We start from the raw sequence: 17,374 nt of genomic DNA, 5'->3' as shown, positions 1-17,374 counted from the left end.
CCATTACTAACTGCTGAAATAGTTCCCCCTGTAGAAAATCCAGAATCTCCCAGCTTCTAAAAGACCCTGCAATATGGATACCCCAATCAACATCTGTCATATTAAAATCACCTATTAGTAGTACTTCCCCTTTCACAGCTGTATCTCTGTCCATGTCTTCAGTCTGTGAAGGAGGCCTGTATATCACCCCAATGTAAATACATTTGCCATTCCCTCCTTCCAGATTGACCCACTGTGCCTCTTCCTTATTCTGCAGGTCCTAGTGTGTGGCTTTAATATATTATCTTTTAACATATAATGGCACTCTTCTGCCCAGTCTTTCCTGAACAGATTATAGCCTGGTATATATCCCAGTCATGGTTTACCCAGAGGGCTCACAATCTAATTTTGTACCTAAGGCAATGAAGGGTTAAGCACAAGGAGCAGCAGTAGAATTTGAACCAACCACCTCTGGATGTCAGGTGCTCAAACCATTAGGCCATGCCTCCTAGTCTGCTTCTGAAAACACTTCTTCCCTAGTCTCAAAGCAGCAGAATCTTCTTGATTATTAATAATTAAAAAGAAATAACATTACTGTAAAATGAAATAACTGCAAGCTCTCTAGAACCAGTTGCCTGCATAGTATGAGTGAGCTCAGTACCCAGTAATAGGGCTCAGTAGAAATGATCAGTTCTGAAACAGCATGTGCTGGATTTTAAAACGGCTCCTGATCCCAGAGAACACTTTAAACCTGCTCTATTAAAAAGAATTCCCGTTTTGTGTGTAAAAATAACTTTAGTGATGCTGAAAGAAAGAAGTGTGAAAAAGCCGATTTGACCACAACACCTTCAAATATCCACGAGTGGAGCTTTAACCACAATCTGGGGTCCACGACATAGATGAAGCATGTTTTTTGAAAACCAACTTGTTTAATTTGTCACAAAAATAGGGGTAGCATAGAGATTTAAAGATTTAAGATGGGGGGGGGGGGTGTTATGCCTCTCACTATATACAGAGAGATTACTAGTGAAGACTTTTATTCCCCCCTCCCCCCCCCACACACACACACCCAAAGGTCATACTCTAATGCTATATATTGCTTCAATCTAATCAAGAGCTATTTGAGGTTGTTAGTTACAAGGAGAGTGTAGTCTCTTCTTTCCTCTGATAATTTTTGTAGAATCTGGCCTTTGAGGACCAGAGATTCAACCAAGCTACCACAGCCCAGTTACTTTTTACTGAACCGAGGCTTGTGAATATAGGTCGGATTTGTGTGAAGAAAGGAAAAATAAGATGATGTATTTAGTTCTTTTTATTAAGCAGAAAGTATATCACTGTTTTGCATCTGGTACAGTTCTACAGCTTGACAGCGCATGGAGTCCACATTCTCTCCAAAGTGTTTAAGTACATAAGTAATGCCACTCTGGGAAAAGACCAAGGGTCCATCGAGCCCAGCATCCTGTCCACGACAGCGGCCAATCCAGGCCAAGGGCACCTGGCGAGCTTCCCAAACGTACAAACATTCTATACAATCAAGCCATTGTGACATCACTAATGAGGTTGGCTCTTATTGGTGGAATGAGCCACTATGACATCACAATAGGTTAAATCACTGCTCTATGTAATAAAAGTGAGCCAAGTAGAGGACATAAGTACATAAGTAATGCCACACTGGGAAAAGACCAAGGGTCCATCGAGCCCAGCATCCTGTCCACGACAGTGGCCAATCCAGGCCAAGGGCACCTGGCGAGCTTCCCAAACGTACAAACATTCTATACAATCAAGCCATTGTGACATCACTAATGAGGTTGGCTCTTATTGGTGGAATGAGCCACTATGACATCACAATAGGTTAAATCACTGCTCTATGTAATAAAAGTGAGCCAAGTAGAGGACATAAGTACATAAGTAATGCCACACTGGGAAAAGACCAAGGGTCCATCGAGCCCAGCATCCTGTCCACGACAGCAGCAAATCCAGGCCAAGGGCACCTGGCAAGCTTCAGTACTTGGTCTTCTGTGTCTTAGTAACATGATAGATGTTCATTGATCAGAACCCTTTAGCCCACCTACGTTACTCTAGGTGTGGTCCTCAAGCTGATGAGATCTTCCCCATCGCCATAGCCAGATCCTCCTCCTACTGGTCACCAGTGATCCCGCCCCTCCACCCCACCTACTCCTGTTCGCCTGGAGTGACACATTGGTTTGCTTGCTGCCATTATACCCCTTCCCTTCTCTTCATGACATTTCTTCATAGGCTCTGGTTCATTGTTACCAGTTTACCTCTTCTGAATTAAGCTGTATGGACTGAGCAAGAGGACAGGGCAGTGGGCTAAACGCAGCGATGCCAAGGTTATATTCTACTTCTCCTTGTGCCATTGGGCAAATCATATTTTTCCTCCATTTTCTCTGCTATAAGCAGAGATCTCACCCACTGAAAAATTACTTCAGGATTTACAAAACAGTGCTGTGTAATTTCTGGTGTAATTCATAATTTGTGTTACTTCAGCTAGGAACAGTGTAATGTTCTTGGATTTGCCATCTTTTAAACTGATTGGCAATGTTAAAAAATAAGCAGACCCCCACCACCACTTCCACCCCAAGGCTACATGTGGGCTAGTGTGAAAGGTGCTAATCCTCTCCCTGGCCTAGCTTACCCTTCCTCCCTTCAGGTGGCCAAATGTCATGTTGAAATTATGCTGGGGCAGGAGTAAATGATGCTCCTCCAGTCCAGAGATTTGCACACAGGTGAAGAAGGGGTGTCTAGCAGGCGCTGCGGTTTCTACTGGACTGTTTTCTAAGCTTGGAAGAGGACCAGCCTCGTTCACACTGGCCCCACTTGAAGCTTTAGTTTCAGGCCACTCCTGGGGGAGGGGATAGTTGGAAGTTTACTGCAAACTGTGTTCTATTTACAAAATAATGAGCTGAATGCATAGTGGGTTTGACTTGGCTATGTTATCATCTGTGTTAAATGCAATAAAGTGCATTATAGGTTTTCAGTGCCTATTTAATATGGCTTAATAAATAGATTGAAAGCCCGCTGGAGAAACTTGCTTTCAGCTTGGATTTGAAAAGATGAGTAATTCAAATCCAAATTCTCACAGTCTCTACCTGAGCATGAGGGGCCACACTGTACACAGCAGTTTTGCCTTCACTTGCAACCTTCCTGCCGTTCTTGGGACCAGCCCCTCCAGCTTCCCTGACCTGAAGAAATACTTCTTCATAGAAAGGATGGTGAATTCTTGGAACGGCAGAACCGAAAGCTTGGGACAAGACGTTCAAGGTATTAATCCGCAAACGAACCTTTTCCGTAGATGGGAAGGCAGTAGAACTAGAGGACATGAAATGAGATTGAAGGGGGGCAGACTCAAGAAAAACGTCAGGAAGTATTTTTTCACAGAGAGAGTGGTGGATACTTGGAATGCCCTCCCGCGGGAGGTGGTGGAGATGAAAATGGTAGCGGAATTCAAGTATGCGTGGGATAAACATAAAGGAATCCTGTTCAGAAGGAATGGATCCTCAGAAGCTTAGCGGAGATTGGGTGGCAGAGCCGGTGGTGGGAGGCGGGGCTAGTGCTGGGCAGACTTCTACGGTCTGTGCCCTGAAAATGGCAGAAACAAATCAAAGTCAGGTATACACAAAACGTAGCACATATGAGTTTATCTTGTTGGGCAGACTGGATGGACCTTGCAGGTCTTTTTCTGGCGTCATCTACTATGTTACTATGTTGAGAGGAAGAGGAAAGACATCAGGGGAAGCCAGTTGAAACTGATGAACTTGGTCAATGGGTGTCGATTCAGAAGGGCAACTGTTTATAACTAATCAAAGGTTAAGGAACAATTGGAGGCCTGGCTTCATAAAGGCAGTTAATAAAGCCCAATAAATATATGGGGGGGGGGGGGTGAAAGTGATGGAAAATGCAGAGTTGGTCCTGAAGAGAAAGAAGTCAGAGAGGGAGAAGACCAGAGTAGGGAAAATCTGCTGGTAAGGATGCGCTGAAGCTGGAAGGCTGCTTGTCTGATATTATCAGGACATCTTGGCCCTTACGTTTTGGAGTGACAGCAAGACATGTTTACCAAATGCCTCTGTCTCTCTCATACCACCACTAGCCTACCTTCATTAAAATCAAACAATACTCTTCATATCACCACCCAAATAATATAAATACATAAGGAGAAAAAGACCTGAGTCACTACCCTTCCCTTCACAGTGACTGACAGGGATTCCATCACAATTGTAGGTCAAAACTCCTTTCAAAACGTGCTCAGTCATTTCAAGTGTCTAGATGCTTAATACAAGTGAACAATTCAGAAATTCAACAATTATCTTCATAAGTCTCAAAATAGCTGGCAAATGGTTGACAACTGCACATCACATGCAACAGTCATAAGTTTACCCTTCTCACTCAGGAGACTGAACAGGGCTATGGACCCCCTTTTGTCTTTATGCCTAGGCATGTACCTAGTTTGCCTATATAAGAAGTGCCATATTGGGTGAAACCAAAGATCCTTTAAGCCCACTATAGTGTTTCCAACAGTAAATAGTCCAGGTCAGAAATACCTCGCAGGATCCCAAGAAGTTGTGACATTACATGCTACTTGCCCTCGGGGATAAGCAATGGCTATGGAGGAGTAGCCTAGTGGTTAGTGCAATGGACTTTGATCCTGGAGAACTGGATTCAATTTCTACTGCAGCTCCTTGTGACCCTGGGCAAGTCACTTAACCCTCCATTGCCTCAGGTACTCCTTTACTCTGTAAACTGCAAACCCTGTATCAAGTCCCTTTCCCTTTCTCCAAGTCAACCTTAGTAGGCTGTGCAATAACCACTGAAGACACCTCTGGAGGTGGGGTACTAAGCCAGCAAAGCCTCTGGGTCTCTGAGAAACTTCTCCAATGTTGGATCCACTTCAGCTTACAAAGGTCCTCAAACTTGTCCTGCCTGCTTCCTGTTTGCCTCTTTCCCTGTGTCCTAGGGGTTGATACAATTACATCGGCTAACTTTCTTTATCTCCTCTTCACATCTTGCACATTTAATTCAAGTCAACAGTCCGGAAACTGCTCTTCTAGCCAGTGCTGGTAAGGAAATAGAATCTTTTACACATCATAACATTTTAACTTTGATGCTCAACAGAAAAAAAAAATAGCTCATTTCATTATATTAAGCTACTTGTACAACCGTATCTGTCTTTGACAGTTCAACTTGGTTTTACAATAGAAATGGCTATGTAAACTTAGGAATTACATCTTACAACACTTCAAATATACTGTTTAAACAGCCACCACCATTTAAGAAAAAAATGACTAAAGGAAAGTCTCTGATATCATTACAAACCTTTTCTCTTGCCTAAGCTTCAGTTTGACAGTAGGGACTTAGGTTTTAACAGAACACAATCCTTTGTAGCAATCAAACCTCTATGCTACAACCACACATTGCTGGGCCTGTCAGAGCAAAACCAGCAGAAGGAAAAAAAATCTGTCTAAACTTGGCAGTCAATTCCTTGTCTTAATTACATAAGAACATAAGCGTTGCCATATTGGGAGAGACCGAAGGTCCATGAAGCCCAGTATCCTGTTTTTCAACAGTGGCCAATCCAGGTCACAAATACCTGGCAAGATCCCAGAATAGTAAAACAGATTTTATGCTGTTTATGCTAAAAATAAGCAGTAGATTTTCCCAAGTCCATCTTAATAATGGCTTATGGACTTTTCTTTTAAGAAATTAGCCAAACCTTTTTTTTAAACCCTGCTAAGCAAACTATTTTTACCACATTCTCTGACAATGAATTCCAGAGTTTAATTACATGTTGAGTGAAGAAATATTTCCTCTGGTTTGTTTTAAATTTACTACTTAGTAGTTTCATTGTGTGCCCCTAGAATTTTCGGAAAGAGTAAACAAGCGATTCATGCCTATCCATTCCACTTCACTCAGTATTTTATAGACCTCTATCGCCCTTCAGCCGTGTCTCCTCTAAGCTGAAGAACCCTAGCTGCTTTAGCCTTTCCTCACAGAAAAGTTGTCGCCCTTCTCTGTACCTTCTCTAATTTTGCTATATCTTTTTTGAGATGTGGTAACCAGAACTGCACATAGTATTCAAGCTGCGGTCACACCATGAAGCGATACAAAGGCATTATAACATTCTCATGTTTGGTTTATGTTTATTTCAAATTTGCTATCCTTCCAAATCTGGAACCAGGTCACAGGGGCCACAATAAAAATTAAAATCAACCATATGTTAGAAAGGAATTCTTTTTTTTTTTTCCTTTCTCATCAGACATTGCCCAATTTATTTGGCCTACAAAAAGTTATTTTACTGCTGCAGAAGTGACAACTGATAACTCCTACCATAAGAGGTTTATTTGGTTTTTTTTTTTTTGTTACATTTGTACCCTGCGCTTTCCCACTCATGGCAGGCTCAATGCGGCTTACATGGCGCAATGGAGGGTTAAGTGACTTGCCCAGAGTCACAAGGAGCTGCCTGTGCCTGAAGTGGGAATCAAACTCAGTTCCTCAGGACCAAAGTCCACCACCCTAACCACTAGGCCACTCCTCCACTGTTGCTACTATTTGAGATTCTACATGGAATGTTGCTATTCCACTAGCAACATTCCATGTAGAAGTCGGCCCTTACAGATCACCAATGTGGCCGCGCAGGCTTCTGCAGCCTTCTACATGGAATGTTGCTAGTGGAATAGCAACATTCCATGTAGAATCTCCAATAGTAGCAACATTCCATGTAGAATCTCCAATAGTATCTATTTTATTTTTGTTACATTTGTACCCTGCGCTTTCCCACTCATGGCAGGCTCAATGCAGCTTACATGGGGCAATGGAGGGTTAAGTGACTTGCCCAGAGTCACAAGGAGCTGCCTGTGCCTGAAGTGGGAATCCAACTCAGTTCCTCAGTTCCCCAGGACCAAAGTCCACCACCCTAACCACTAGGCCACTCCTCCACTGTTGCTACTATATGAGATTCTACCTGAAATGTTGCTATTCCACTAGCAACATTCCATGTAGAAGTCGGCCCTTGCAGATCACCAATGTGGCCACGCAGGCTTCTGCTTCTGTGAGTCTGACGTCCTGCACGTACGTCACACTCACAGAAACAAGCCTGCGCAGCCTTCTACATGGAATATTGCTAGTGGAATAGCAACATTCCATGTAGAATCTCCAATAGTATCTATTTTATTTTTGCTACATTTGTACCCTGCGCTTTCCCACTCATGGGAGGCTCAATGCGGCTTACATGGGGCAATGGAGGGTTAAGTGACTTGCCCAGAGTCACAAGGAGCTGCCTGTGCCTGAAGTGGGAATTGAACTCAGTTCCTCAGGACCAAAGTCCACCTCCCTAACCACTAGGCCACTCCTCTCCACTTTTTTTTTTTTTTTTGTGGTCAAAGGTCAAATTTGATGACATTGGACCAGCAGCGAGGAAGTGGATTTCAGTGGTTCCTCCTTTATGAAATCAGTGCTGTGGTTACAGAGGAATAACCTGGAACCTGTCACAGATTAGTCTGCTATAGAAGGGGCTTTGAATGCAAAACTGGTTTTCAGCCACTAGAGGGCAGTATGTGTGTTCAAAATCCTGAGGTGCTTTAGGTATCGGGCAATATCGTGTTTCCCAACCAGTGCTGTCAGTCATAGAAAAGTCAAAACCGCTTAATGCTTGGGTCCAGAACAGCACCTGACAGCAACAATGACTCTGACACAGCCAGGAGCTTCTCCTTCTTTGCTGCAGGCCCTGCTTTTTGCAACACCTCTTCTGAGTCCTCACAGGCTTAGTAAACCGGGGAGAGAATGTGTTGAGAGAGCTGCCAAATACAGAAAAGGAAAAGGGATGGGATTTGTGGTTACAATCAAAGCAGTTTACATATTAGATACAGGCAGTGGCATAGCCTGGAAATTTGAGTAGGGGGTGCATCTCAGGCCGCCTCTCCCCCCATACCTAAAAAATCACCTCCAGCAGAGCTCCCAAGGGAGCAGATTCACTCATCAGGAGATTTAGGGTCCGGCCCCAGCTCCGCATGCCCCGTCCATTGCTTTATCCAATTCCACCCATTTCTCCGCCCCAGCAGAGCTGATTGGGGGCCAGCAGCTACAGGAAAGGTCTCCCCGTCCAGCAGCAGCAGGAAACACCTTCATAAAACATCTCCTGCTGCCATGGAGCATGGGATCAGCAATTGCAGGAGATGGTGTTTTATGAAGGCACTTCCTGATGGACGGGAGATTCCGATCTCTCAGTGGGAAATGAGCTTGGCAGGTCTGCTGCAAGCCTCGGCCCCCCTCCCACTTTGAGCTTAAGCCCACTCCAAAATTGTAGCACTGGTTGAACCACTGGCACTTGAAAATGGAAAACAACCCCTCCGAAGGGACACCACCTTGTAAGTGGTAGAGGGGCTTCTGTGTTTCAATGACTCAGAGGGCTATGCTGAAGGGTCACCCATATCAGACAGGCCTCTGAGGAGAAACCAGACAAAGAGTGTCCCAAACTGGGAGAGTGGTAAGATGGCGACCTGAAGTTCATATGCCCAACGGCCCAGCTGCCTTCTGAAGTTTTGTCTTCTTTATGTAAATTTCCTCTCTGCAATTGCAGTTACGTTAACTGAGAGGAAGGGAACAACCGATGGTCAGCCGCTAATGGCCAGCGTTTTGTCTCCTGAGCAGCAAGTGCGGGACCGCTGCGCGTCAAACTGCCCACAGATGAAAGGGTTGGCGAGTCCTTTGATTAGCGCCGGCGAAGGAGTGTCAACGCTCTTGGACCTGGAAAAACAACTCCATCGCTCCCGAATTATTCAACCATCATGTCCAAAGGAGTGGAGGAGTGAGTTAGAGGCATACGCTGAAACGGAGGACGTTTACAGCAGAACCCGAAACGGCGGAACCACTCCTAAACACCTAAGAGAAATCAACTTGGAGTTTTTGGCTCCAGTGGAGGTTACATTGAATACCATCTGGAAGGTGCTTCGGGACCTAACGGTGGCAGTAAATAATTTTGTTTCAGATATAATTTTCTTAGAGAGTTACATGGACAATTTAACTGAACCCTTTGAGAGTGAAAAATTGATATAACAAATGATTCTACACGAGCAAGAAGTGGTTATGATCTTGAAAATGATAACAGACCAGAAACTTTGAATAATAAAATGAACATTATTATAGACGATTAATTTCGAGATTGTTTTTCCCAGAGTTCCAGGTAAGATTCCTAAAGTTTTCCTCAGAAATATTTCCTCAATTATTAATTTAAAAGGAGTGAACCCTGTGAAAACTGGGATTACTTTAATCAGTGGGATCTGAGTTAGAGACTTAAGTATATGTATTGATAAATAACTTCTGGTTTTTAAAGGAGAAAGAATGTAATCAGATCTGTTATTTCTAACTAATATTGGACAATAAGTATGTTTTCAATGAAATGATTTGACTATACACCATATTGGCCTTGAAGAAGCCAACCAGATGATCAATGTGGAATAATGAATTAGACGAGTAATATCTGGGGATAATCAGGTTAATACCATGGGGTTTTTTTTCCTGTTTACTGTTTAATTGATCTCCTTGTCTTGTTTCACTCTCCCTATTTAGTGGTCTAAGGAAGAGAATAGAATTACCTGACTGAAATAATTCCTATATATTACTTTCTCTGTATTTCTGGCAATTTGTTTTATCACTTGTAAAAATTTAAATGGTTATAAATAAAAAAATAAAAAAACAGAAAATGGAAAATATGATGATCCTTTTCCAATTAGCTTTCAGAGGCCAAAACCTCAAACCTCAGGTCAGGGCAGGACAGAATACTAATCTTCGGAAAACCAAAATACGAAAGTGCTAAACCCTTACGAGAGAAGCTGCACTGGCTCCCACTTAAGGAACGCATTACCTTTAAGATATGCACATTAGTCCACAAAATTATCCACGGTGAAGCTCCAGCCTACATGTCCGACTTAATAGACCTACCACCCAGGAACGCTAAAAGATCATCTCGAACTTTTCTTAACCTCCACTTCCCTAATTGCAAAGGCATAAAATACAAGGCGCTGCACGCATCAACCTTTTCTTATTTAAGCACGCAATTCTGGAATATACTACCACGCAACTTGAAAACAATCCACGAACTAACCAACTTCCGCAAACTACTGAAGACTCATCTCTTCGATAAAATTTACTGTAAGGAGCAATACACATGAAGTCCACACTCACTATTCCAGAAATACACCAATACATTCTTTTCTGAACTCTCATCCCCCGTAATCTCATCACACTTAAACCTTCACTCACAGAAAATGTTATACCGAATGTTCTTTTGCTAAGGTTTTATCACCCTACCGATTTCCAGTTGTCTCTTTCCATTGTTCCATTGTTCTTTTCCTTGACCTTTTCCCTAACGACACCTTGACCTTGTCTCGCTTAACTTCTCACAATGGAATCCATAACTGATTGTAACAAACTGCATTTCCATTATTTACAATGTATTGTAAGCCACACTGAACCCGCAAATAGGTGGGAAAATGTGGGATACAAATGCAATAAAATAAATAAAATAAAAATAAATAAATAAATAAATAATGCTCTTATGGTGTCCTCTCCTGACCTGAAGAAGGAAGTGTTGGTCTCCGAAGGCTAATCAAAAATGTATTAAACCCAATCCAATATAATGGTATCACCTCATTTTCTATTTTAGGTATTATTTGCATTTATTCACACAGCTACCCCATTTCTTTATCCTAAAGTCAAAATAAAATTATTGTCTCTACCTTTGTTCTCTGTCCATTTTCTAATTGTGTTGGTCCCAGTCTCTTGTTTCTGCTTTCCTTCATCTTCTCTTAACTCTCGTGCCAGGGTTTCATATCCATTTCTAATTGTTCTCTCTCCTTTTTCTTTCAGTTTTCTTTATTTCTCTGCCTCTCTGTCCAGATTTAATTCATTCTTACTATCCATTTTTGTTTAATTTCCCTCTTTTTACTTCACCTACCTGTAGCTTTCAGTCTTTCCCTCGCCCTTGTTCTCCCTATTCTCAAAGAGTAGCAACATTCCATGTAGAACCCCCAAAAATTGCAAGATTCTGGAATCCCAAAGAGTAACAAGATTCCATGCAGAATCTCAATGAGTAGCAACATTCCATGTAGAACCCAAAAGCAGTGGCGTCGCGCGGGCAGCTGACACCCGGGGTGAGTCGCCGCTGCGCACCCCCCCCAGGTGCAGCGCGGCGCACCCTCCCCCCTCCAGAGCGCAACCCCCCCCCCCCGTGAACATACTTGGAAGGCGGCGAGGGGTGGGCGAGAGAGCCAATCCGCCGAGTGCACACCGCTGGGGGGTGTCGGCGCCTCGCTGGTTCCCTGCTCTCTCTGCCCCGGAACAAGAAGTAACCTGTTCTGGGGCAGAGAGAGCAAGGAACCAGCGAGGCACCGACACCCCCCAGCGGCATGCACCCAGGGTGGACCGCCCCACCGCCCCCCCCCCCCTTCCTACGCCACTGCCCCAAAGAATAGCAAGATTCTGGAATCCATGCTACCAATCCCAGGGAAAGCAGTGGCTCAATAGCAGACTATGGACTTTTCCTCCAGGAACTTGTCCAACCTTTTTTATTTACCACATCTAGGAATGTCTTCACAAAACAAGTGAAGAGTGTGCAGTGTTCCACAGTGCAGTTTTCAAAGCGCCTTTTTCCTGGGTAAATGGTAGGTGAAAATGTCCTTCAATGTGATCTGTGTAGAATTTAGCAGATGAAGGGTCTAATAACATTTTCTAAACAACACCAGAGTCTGCAACACTCTGATGTTTATCATTTGTATCATCATTCTCCATTTGAGATGGGAAGACTGATCCAGTGTCCCCACTTTCTTCAGCACTATTTATTTACTTGTAACATTTGTATCCCACATTTTCCCACCCATTAGCAGGCTCAATGTGGCTTGCATAATACCGTAAAGGTGATCGCCAGGTCCGGTAGATGTTAAATACAGTATATAGTAAGTGTCAGGTAAGGTAAAGGTATACAAGTACAATAAGGCGCAAGGAAATAAGGAATATATAATGGCCAATATGATGTAAGGTTTTGATGCATTGCAGAGTTGAGGCATTTACGTTGGGTCAGTAGGGTAGACCTTGCAGAACAGGTCTTTAATAATCGCCTGAAGTTTAGATGGTCATGGATCGTTTTCACACTCTTTGGTAGTGCATTCCACATTTGTGTACCTAAGTAGGAGAAATTGGATGCATAGGTTGATTTGTATCTGAGTCCAATGCAGCTTGGATAGTGGAGGTTCAAATAGGTACGTGACGCTCTGGTTCTGTTTCTGGTCGGAAGATCTATCAAGTCAACCATGTATCCTGGGGTTTCACCGTAGATAATCTTGTGGGCTGAAGAGCAAATTTTAAAGGTAATGCGTTCCTTGATTGGGAGCCAGTGAAGTTTTAATCAGAGAGGTTTAGCGCTATCGAATCGTGTTTTGACAAATATCAGCCTGGCAGCTGTGTTTTGGGCTGTCTGAAGTTTCTTCATAAGCTGTACTTTACATCCCACATATATTCCATTGCAGTAATCTGCGTGGCTCAGAACCATTGATTGTATCAAGTTACGGAATATTTCCCTTGGGAAATAAGGTCTAAGACGTTTAAGTTTCCACATAGAATGAAACATCTTCTTTATAATGGACTTAACTTGGCTCTCAAGTGTAAGATGGCTATCAATAGTAACACTTAAGATTTTGAGGCTGTCAGAAATAGGAAGAGAATAAACAGGAGTGTTTAGGGTTTTGCAGGTGGGGGAAGAGAGGTTGGTGGTTGGGAGGCGAGGATAGTGGAGGGCAGACTTATACGGTCTGTGCCAGAGCCGGTGATGGGAGGCGGGAAATACTGCTGGGCAGACTTGTACGGTCTGTGCCCTGAAAAAGGCAGATCAAGGTAAGGTATACACATATGAGTTTATCTTGTTGGGCAGACTGGATGGACCATGCAGGTCTTTTTCTGCCGTCAACTACTATGTTACTATGTTACTATGTTTGTGGGTTTATAATTATTGTATGGGGATGAGAGGATAAGACAATGTGTTTTTTTTCAGTGTTTAGCTTCAGTTGAAATGAGTTAGCCCATGAATCCATGATGTTCAGTCAGCGCATGATTTCATTGGAGATTTCAGAAAGGTCATGTCTGAAAGGGATTGTACAGCGCTGCGTAACCCTAGTAGCGCTCTAGAAATGTTAAGTAGTAGTAGTAGTAAAGGGATATAAATTGTGACATCGTCTGCGTAAATGAACGGGTGAAGGCTTTGACTGGATAAGAAGTTGGCCAAAGAACATAGACTATGAAACCAAAGGTCTGTCTGCATTATGGGCTTATATTCAAACAGGTAAGGACATTGCTCCTGCCTTCATTACCAAATCCCAAACCAGCCCATGTGACTACAGAGACAGAAAATGACCTATCCAATCTGCCCCTCCTCACCAACCTTTCAGGTACAGGGTATTTTCTTGTCCCTGGAGGGCTTAGTGTCTGTGCACTTTACAATCTAAGTCCTCCCCGCCAAAGTTAGTTTTGCTGATGTCTAAGCCCTCACTTTTGAATGGACCACTGTAACCTCAGAAACGCTCTCCCCATTCATAAGCACCAGGTCTTAGTGCACTGCCTCACTGAAAAACCTTGGTACAGAAAATGAATCCTTTTCCATTTCCAGCATCTTGAACAAACCCTTAAAAAGTGGCGATAACATTTTCCAGTTGTCTCAACAGTGGCTGTGCTGCAAGAATGATGGACATTTGTTGGCCTTAGATTCCAATGAAACAATTTACCAGGGCACCTTGAGGAAGGAACGAAATGTGCAACAAAATCTTTAAATCAGAATGTTGTCCTTAAGGGAGTTGAAGGGTCACAAAGCTGAATGCCGGCTGCTCGGCCTTGGCTTCACTTTTGTTTTCATGCTTCTGAGCTGAGATTTTTGGGTTTGCTGTGAGCTTTCTTCATTATTTCTTTATTTTGCTTTGGAGTTTTAGGTTTTCTTAATTTTCTATAGTCCGAATAGAGCAGAATGCGCCTCTCCTTTCTCCTCTCTTCATTGCTTTCTTTCCACTCTGTTGGGCTTCCAGGCTAATTGGAGCCTCTTCTGAGCTACATAATCAGTTGTAACTACCCTTCCTTGTTTTCTACCCCAATCTTCACAGCAAGTGTCTTCAGCAAGTGGCCCCAGACTACAGCTCCCTCCACGGTGCACCAGCTGTAACTATGACAGCAATAAAGAGAAATGTTCAATCGCTGGAAAAGAGGAACAAAATTGTGGACCAGTAGCCTCTGCTCCTTTCCTTAGTAAGATCGTCCAGGGTTTGGTCACCTATTTGAACAGGGTTCACATTCTGTATACCTCACAGTCAGATTTTCGTTAGAATATAGGGCAGAAAAAAATATTGGGATCATTGCTGGCTGAAAGTTTTTATTAGGAAAGGGGCAAAAATCTATCATTAGGCAATTTGAACTATCTAGGGCTTTTGACTTGGTAAATCATTGACTCTTTCGTTACTTATTTTGAGTGAGACTGGAATAATGGCCAATGTTTGGAATTGGTTTCAGGGGTTTCTGTCCTGGAGGTTATATATCAGCTTGTCTGACCTTTTTCTATCAGGGGCTACTTTTTATATTTTGTAATATTCAGAGGGCCAAAACATGCACTATCGTATTTTGCTGCACGTTTAATTGAATAGTGGCAAAATACAACCATGCATTGTTCCTCCCCCAGCCTTCATCCAGTCTTGTCTTGTCTTTCTCTCTCTCATGTACCCTCCCTGGCCTTCACCCAAACCACAGAACTCTGTCTTCCCTGCAGTGATTCTATCTCTCCGTACGCTTGAGCCGCAAGGTGAGGGACATAGGAGTTAGCTCTGTGGGTGCTTGAGAACCCCCAATAATGAGAAGACTCCATGAGTGTGTCTAGGGAGGGCCCAGTTTCCATTGAGTTTAGCAGCCCAATCATTTGTACAGGAAGTTTGAGAGCTCATAAGGCTGCATATACTGTACCAACTGAAAAGAACAGGCTGGCTATGCATGAATATGGACACCGTTCCTAGAAAAAAGTAGTTTCTAACCTTCCTCTTGCCTCTGCAAACAATCTGGCCTATATTTAATTCCAGCAGCTCCAAATTGGTTTCAGGTGCTCAGCTATCTGCATTTGTGTCCCAAACACAAGCTGCTACCTGACATTTCCTAGACTTCCCTTCTCCAATATAAGTTCACTTCCTGTAAACTCCAAAGCCCCAGGAACTACATCTCCCAGAATTACTGGTAGCTTAAATCCTCTGAGCTCCTATATGCTCTCTTCAGTTCCCTCTAGTGGTGACTTGCTGTATACCCAGTGACAAATTGCTCAACACATCACAGCCCATAATCCCATAATTTTCAGACTCTTCCATTCTTCTGGGTTTGCATTGCATCTTACATATGACGTTACATATCCTCTCTTATAGTCTGCAAATACCATAGCAGTTCTACGCATATCACAATCAAGAGACCAGGCAACCCCTAGGAATTACAATACCACAATAAAATAATTTAAGAAGTAGATAACATATTTTTCTGGAAAAACAATGTCTTCATCACCTTACGAAATAGCAGATAGTCCTTTAATGCTCTGATCTGCCTGGTACAAAAAGGTTAATAGGAGAAACCTTTTGGCTCGTAGATTCCTGAAATTTTGCAGCACATATGTACATGTATGACAGAGCTCTACCATACAATATTTTAAATACCACCACACATAACTTGATCTTTATTCTCGCTTCAATAGGTAACCAATGAAACTCCACAAACAGCAGCGTACTTTTCTGCCATTTATGGGCAGGATATATTAAACGGACGGCTGTGCTTTGTACCGTTTGAAGTGTTAAGTAAATGCGAGTGGCACCCTAAATATACAACCAAAAGAAAGGGGATCAAATTACCATATGTCAAATTCTACAAACTACTTGTAAATATAAATGATGGCAAATTGTTGGAAATACAGGTATCAAAAATTCTTTACAAGGAGGAAAAGACCTCATTAAGACCTTATCAATCGCCATTATGGCATAATGTAAGCCACATTGAGCCTGCAAACTGGTGGGAAAATGTGGGATACAAATGCTACAAATAAATAAATGGACTCAAAGCCACATATTAATGTGATTAGTCAAAAGATTCATCATAGGTCTCAAAAGCCTCCTAATAACGGTTATGTGGTAGGAAAGAAAATTTCTTTTACCTTTAATTCACAATCAAAAACTTCTGCCAACAACCAAAAATAGTCAAAAATGAAAATAATACTTAGCTTATGACTGCACAGAACACGGGTTTCACTGTTGAAGGTAGATATCTTTTCCTTAGTTTCACAGTCGCCAACTTAATGTCCCTCTCTTTAGAAATCCCAAATTGTGCTGGGTTACTTCCATATGCATCGTCAATGCAACATCTGTACACTCAAGTCTTTTTAGGCAAAGGTCTCAATGAGTTCTTTTCCTCCTTATTTTTTAAATAATTTTTGATACCTGTATTTCCAACAATTTACCATAATTTGTATTTACAAGTACCCTAAATATACAACATTACAATAATCTAATTGAAGAAGCAATGAGGCCTGTACTACTAATCTCAAAATAGATTTATCAACAAAATCTCTAATTTTCCTGATCAGTGGTCACCTGCGTCTCCATTGTTAAGTATAAACGGTTTTTATTGATGGACAAACTTCAATTCAAACATAGTAAATGCTTACAGTGTATAACTTACCAATATTTCTATAACAGCAACTTATCTTACAGCGTGTCTATCCCATCGCTTTTTTAACATTTACCCCTTCCCCCCCCCTCCCCCCCAAAGAAAATGAAACATTACTCTCTGGATTGAAGCTTCATACATCCTACTGACACTCTTGTACAACCTTGTCCAGTCCTTATTCACTTACACGAGGGGCTCATAACTTCATTATATCGGTCCTAGTCTATTAAGTATAGCATTTCTGGCTCTATGGGATATATTTTGCAAATAATGAGTCCAAACATTAAGAAATTTCTTTCTTTTCCTCAAATTATCATATGCGTCCCTTGCCTCCCACAGCATTAGCTCATGTAGCTTATTCCTCCATAGCCAAACAGAGGGTGGCTCTGCCTGCATCCAGTGTCTCAGTATGCATTTTTTGCCCACTGCAAATGCTTTACATAAAAATCCCTCCAAGTTTTTATCCGATATCCCATATGCATTATTTTTGTTCAAGAGTACTCCTCTCCAAGAGGGGTGCACCTTTTGCCCCAATACTTGTTCTAGGTATTCCTGTATCGCTTTCCAAAATGTTTTAATTTTATCGCACCTCCAAAATGCATGCAAAAATGTGCTCCTCTCTCTTTGGCATTTAAGGCATTGGGGATCAGAGCTCCATCCCGCCCTT

Source organism: Microcaecilia unicolor, chromosome 5 (assembly GCF_901765095.1).
Source record: "Microcaecilia unicolor chromosome 5, aMicUni1.1, whole genome shotgun sequence".
NCBI classification, from domain to species: Eukaryota; Metazoa; Chordata; class Amphibia; order Gymnophiona; family Siphonopidae; genus Microcaecilia; species Microcaecilia unicolor.
The sequence above is the reverse complement of the archived record's forward strand: the minus strand, read 5'-3'. Positions refer to the sequence as shown.